This window comes from Saccopteryx bilineata, chromosome 1 (genome assembly GCF_036850765.1).
Source record: "Saccopteryx bilineata isolate mSacBil1 chromosome 1, mSacBil1_pri_phased_curated, whole genome shotgun sequence".
Taxonomy (NCBI): domain Eukaryota; kingdom Metazoa; phylum Chordata; class Mammalia; order Chiroptera; family Emballonuridae; genus Saccopteryx; species Saccopteryx bilineata.
In genome coordinates, this window is record NC_089490.1 from 398,254,946 (window position 1) to 398,261,063 (window position 6,118).

Below are 6,118 nucleotides of genomic sequence, written 5' to 3' on the forward strand. Positions count from 1 at the left end.
CGGGCTCCAGCTGGGCCCCTCCCCTCCCGAAGCCTCCTCCCACTCTCCTCCCACCCCCACCCGCCCAGGGTCAGCTGGTAACCCAGGCCCAGCCCCTCCGCTGGGCTCCCGACCTGGGCCCAGCAGTGATCGATGTTCTCTGAGTGGCCCCAGGCAGGGCGAGATCCGGAGTCATCAAAGAAAGATTAAATTATGCTCCGAGGCAGCCAAGGGGTTGTTTTAGGAAGGTTTTCGACTGTGAGGCTTGCTGGAAGCTGGGCCGCTGCCCCGAGCCCCCCTGTCTTGGGCATGCACCCCCGGGGAGGTTTTCTCATTGGACCTGGGTTATTGGTCTGTTCCTGTCCTAATGGAATGTTGTTTGAAAGAGCCTGGTGACTTCCCACTGAGGCTGCTGGTGAGAGCCGGGGCTGAGGGTAGATGTCCAAGCTGCCCAGTTAGGGGCAGCGCCCCCTCCACCCCCAGTGCAGACGCTGGGACTCATGATATCTGAATTGAGGCCTTCTGTTAACTGGGCCCGTAGGGACCTGCCCTGCACTTGCCATATGACCTTGGGCAAATCATGTCATCTGGGCCACTTGTTACTCTTTATTAGGCAAGTGGCTTAAAAAAAAAACCACTGGAAATCTTCTATTCAAATAATATATTGGGGTTCATAAGACCAATATATAAAACAGATACTAGAGGAGGTGGTCTGACTGAAGTGGGGGAGGGGTGGAAAGTGCCCCCCCCCATATACCACCCCACCCCCAGCTCACCCTGCCATCCCTGCCTGGGGCACCTCCGTTATGTTAGAGGGTCCATCACTTCCTCCCTGCTGTGGTCCTTGACTCAATGTGTTGAAATTAACTTTTTATTTTTAAGAAATGGTACATTTGGGAAATCTGATGTTCTAAATGCATTTTAATTTGGGACATGGCGATAGATTTTCTTCCCCCCTCCTTCCCTCCTTTCCTTCCATTCCTCTCCTTTCTTTTCTTTTTCTTCCTTTCACCTTCTGTCTCTACCCTTCCAGGGAGGGTTTCCTGTAAGCTGAACTGGGTTCAGTCAGTGTCCCTGTTCTTGGCTGGGTCCCAGCACAGGCTTGTGCTCTGAGAGGGAAGGGCCCAGGGACTCTTCCAGTCCAACACCTGCATCTATGCCCCGGCAGAGTGGGGGCTGGTGCGGGGAGGAACACACATCTGACTCCCGGCTTCCCTTGTACCTGCACACGGGGTGGTCTTTCTAAATCTTAAGTTCACTGAGGGGCTAGGACAAGTGGAACAGGGAAATCTTATCCTTAGGAGCAGGTGGGGCGTCTGGATGTTCTGGCCAATTACAGGGACCACTCTGAACAAATTTTCTCTGGGTCATTCACTCTCCTACCCACTCACAGTGTTTATCTGTTTCTCTTTCCATCCATCCATCCATCCATCCATCCATCCATCCCCTCATCCATCCTTCCATCCATCCAGTCTCATGCCTTGTACGTATGAGGACCCATGCTCAGAGCTATGGTGCCTGCTCTACTTTTGGTCTGCTTGTCAGAGAAGACAGCAGCGCAGAGAGAATTTCAATACAAAGGAGATTGACCTCAAGGCTGTAGAAGAGATCCACACAGTTCCAGCGGTCTCAGGAGAGGAAGAGAATAACCACCTTTGAAGGATCAAATATCAGGGTCAGCTGCCCAGAGGAGGTGGCATTTACACTGGGCATTGATGATTGGAGGGTGATCAACAGGTGGAATGGGAGGAAGGACCTGCAGACCCAGGGCTGTGAGTGTAGGGCATGCTGGGAAAATGGGAGGAAAATTGGATGAGGTGGCATGGGGGGGACCTCTCTTCCCACCACAGTGGTGGTCTAGGTGTGAGGGGCTGGGGCCTCAGGTGATAGTCTCAGAGGGGCTGCTGCTTCCTCCCGGCTTCTCCGTTCCCTTGTCGGAGAGAGCGGATAAGCTCTTGAGGCTTGTAGCTCGAGACTTCTCCGTTCCCTTGTCGGAGGGAGTGGGTAAGCTCTTGAGGCTTGTAGCTCGAGGCTTCTCCGTTCCCTTGTCCCTTGTCGGAGGGAGTGGGTAAGCTCTTGAGGCTTGTAGCTTGACCACTGAGTCATGCTCAGTGGCGCCTACACTCACTTTGTGCAGAGTCTGGGTCTCTCGACCCTTACGAGTGTCCCATCCAGCTGAGGGGGCCGTTAGAGTCTCTAGGTGCCCGCCTGCTCACCCCCCCACCCCCGTTCAAGGCAGAAGCTGTAGCCTGTGCGGGGGCCTGTCCTGCTGCTCAGGCTCTGGTGCCAGGTCAGGACAGTGAGGCAGTCACTAAACTCCCAGCAGCCAGGGGCCTCTCCTCCCTGGTGGCCATGCTGACTCCCTAAGCTTTTATAATGGGCTTGGGGACCCCAGATTCACCTCCTGTTCTTGGGCAGCTCCAGCAGGATAGGTGACCTGTGTGGGGTGGTTTCAGGCTGCGCTGGAGCAAGAGACGGTCCTCTGTCCTGAGACCCTACCCATCCCCGACCCCCTCGGGGCTGGTCCTGTGGCTCCCTGCGCCGGAACCAGGCGGTCCAGGGACGAGGAGTTCCACAGGCCCGGATTTGAATATTGACGCCACCACTTGCTAGTGTGTGGCCTTGGACAACTGATGTCATCTGTTTAAGCCTCAGTTTCCCCACTTGTACAATGGGGATTAGCACCTACCTACCTTATAGGATTGTTGGGGTTTTAAATAAAGCACCTGAAGCGCTGGACACAGCAAGAAGCACACAGTACTTAATTTGAGGGTCAGCCCCGAGGGAACAGACACATCAGGGAGACTGAGCAGTCCCAGAAGAAGAAAAGGAAGAGAAAGTTGCTGGGAGAGGGAGGCCAGGAGGGGTATCGTTTGGCCCCCGGGGGTCACAAGCTAGAAGGTGGGTGTGTGGGTTCTTAAGGCTGTCCTTGGGCACCTGGAATAGTCCAGGCCCAGCCGATCACTGCCGAACCCTTCATTTTGCCAGCTGGGCCTCAGGTGTCACCCCTAGTGGAAAAGGGACACAAAGACCGCCGGTTCCGGGACCCAGGACGACTGAGCGACTTGCGCTCTAGCAACTGGAGCCCTGCAGCCCGGGAATGGAGCTCCCACGCAGCTCTGAAGGACTGGCGGGGAGAGTCGCCCCCTGCTGGTGAACATCAGGATCTGTATCTCTGGCCTGGATCAAGCGGCCGGAGCCCTCCCGCCACCTGAGCTCAGCCCCGCTAACGGATTTACGCGGATGGGGGAAGACCCGCACACTGGCCAAGTGCATAGGAATCTCAGTCTGACTCTCCTAGCTTCAGGCGGACGGGACAGATGCCACTGACCCCATGTCCCCGGCAGGGCTTTCTGCCCATCATTTGTCTTAGACTCAAATGTTCTCGGGGCCAGGTGATGTGCAAGAGTTGGACAGGTGAGGTGCGGGCAACAGTGAGTGGCCGGGTCCGCGGAGAAGCGCGGGGCGCATGTCCAGTCTGCAGGGGGCTGCGGCCGCTCAGCACCAGCTGGTGTTGCCATGGGGATATGCAGGCTCCGGGTTGCCAGATCTTCAGATATTTTAAAAATAGCTTGAAATCTGGACTCTGTGTGAAAATTTCCAATTGTGTAGGCGACCCCTCCTCCCGCCTTCTGGAATCCCTTTGTCTTTTCTGCTTCTACCACCTCTAGGGAGCCACAAACTCCCATCAAGTGGTTCATTCTAGAAGAAGGTAGGGCTCCCTTGGGTTTGTCCTGCACGCCTCCCTGCTGGACCTCAGGGTCTGGTGAGCAGGCCTTCAGGGCTTTGTCCACCGGCAAGCCTTTCTCCAGCCCCTGCTTGGGGCTGGGCCTGGAGCAGAAAGGGGCTGACGACCTGAGGAAATGGCCAGAGAGCATCACTTTGGGGGTCCGCAGACTTCACAGGCAGTGCGAGGGGCAGGCGTCCGCGGAGCCGGTTCCGGTGCCAGGCGCTCTGAGGACACGGGCCCACGTGCTTCCCCACTGAGTCATACGGGCCACGTGGTTCCTCTCTGTACCACCCATGGTGGGGTGGATGGATTTGGACCACGCTGCATTCTTCCTCTTTTAGCATCTTTACACTCGCTGCTCCCAAGGCCCAGCTCCTCCTGTCTTCAAATGTCAACTCCTCAGGGAGGCCTTCTGGGAGCACACAAGTTAGCATAGCCCCAGCGCCCTCAGCTCTGTGAGTGCCTTCTGCGCCGGGCGCTGTGCTCTTCACAGCATTTGTCACTGCCGGAAACTTGGGCTCGCTTCTTGTCTCTGCCCGGCCCTGGTGGTGAGGCTGGGCGGGCGGGCCTGCCCCGTCCTGGTCGAGGTGCTGGCTTCCCGCGGAGCTCCTTGAGTTCGTGTTCAGCATGAGCCCGTGTCCGGGAGCAGTCTCAGCAGAGGCCGGGCTCAGCCCTGGCCCCACTTGCTGGCCTTTGGTGTCCTCCCTGGCAAAGTGGGCGCCATGATAATAGTCCCAACCTTATAAATTGTGAGGAGGGTAGGGGCCGGTGGTCCCGTGAGTGGTGCCCCAGGGTCCTGGCTGGGAGCCTGGGCCGGACCGGCTCACAGTCCCGCCCGCCGGAGCCACGCGCAGTCACTCTGCTCGCCTTGCTTGGCGCCCACGGCCCTCGCACAGGCCTGCTCTGCTGCTGTCTCCCCCCACTTGGCAGAAGACCTGAGTGAGAAAGATGGGCGCAGCCTCTGGGAACAGACGGTGCAGGAGAGACGAAGCCGGGGGGCGGGGTGCGCAGAGCCTGAGACAGTCCAATTCAACCGCCCTCTCCTGGTCCCTGGGTTTCAAGGCTCCCTCGCGGGAAGGGACATTGGCAGATGAAGGTTTACCCTGACGCAGGCAAGGGCTCCTGCATGTAGAGAAATTGACTGGGGGGACCACTCTGATGACAAAGGTGTCAGTCACCAGATAAATAGCTGCTTGGACAGAGAGTGAGCCTGGGGCTGAGAGAACGGTTGGGGGCAGGGGTCACAGGTGCATTTGTGTCTGCCGAGCGCACAGGCAAGAATCCCAGCCGGCTGTCCACTGGGGGCAGGGCTCTGACCTTATCTGTGTCATCGGTGCCGTTGATGGAAGTTGGCCAGGCTTGCGGAGAACCCAGAGGTAGGATACAGGGCATCTGTGTAGGACAGCATCACAGTCCAGAGAGATCGGGGCTCAAATGCTGAGCCTGCCACTCTCTAGGTATGCCACTTCAGACAAGTTCCATCGACTCTTTAAACCTTTCTTCCCAATCTGCAAAATGGGAAAAATGCCACCCACACCGCAATGCTATGAGGGTTAGTGAGACAACGCACAGGCAGCCCCCAGCACAATGCCCGGCACACAGCAGGCCCTCGTTATCTGGTGGCCGCTGCTGTGACTGATGACAGCACAAGCTGCTTAAGGACAGGGGACTTGTCTTTCAGGGCTGTATCCCAGTGCCTGGTACCGCGTGGGCACCAAACAAATGTTTGCCAGATGAATGAACAAGATGAAATCTGACAGGGATAAATGTCAGTTCCTGGACCTGGATCCAAAGACCCAGCTGCTCATGGATGCGGCGGGGGGAGAAATGGCTCAGCGGCAAACAGCACATGCGAGAAGAGTCGAGTTATTTAAGCTGACGGAAATTTTGATCGACATAAGGTGGCTGCTCAAACCAGCTAGGACAAAGTCGGGTGGCATTGTGGAAGGCCCGGTGCTCAGAATGAGGGAGGCCACAGTGGTCGGACCAGCCTCAAGAGCCACACACCGTTCTGCATTACCCCCGTGGAGAGGCAGCCAGCAAGAGGAAGTGGGGAATGAAGCAAAGCCACACCCCCCCGGGGGACGGCTGGAGAGAGCCGCTGAGCTCGGAGAAGAGAGAAGTTCACAAGGGCTGCTGGGTGGCATTCCGTTCTTGCCTCTTCCATGCGCTCTGGACAAAGCCTCAGTTTCCTCATTGATAGAAGGGCAAGCCACCACCTGGAGGTCATTCACTGATGGAGAAGGGCAGGGACAGGAGCCCGAGCCTCGCTGGACTCAGTCCCCCTGCCTGCCACACCGAGCTCCCTAGCACCAGGGTTGTTCGGGTTGGAGGACAGCTGGAGGGGAAGCTGTGGGTGGCAGGTGTCTGTGGGGGCTGCACCAGGATTACAGGGGGTCCTCTCCCACA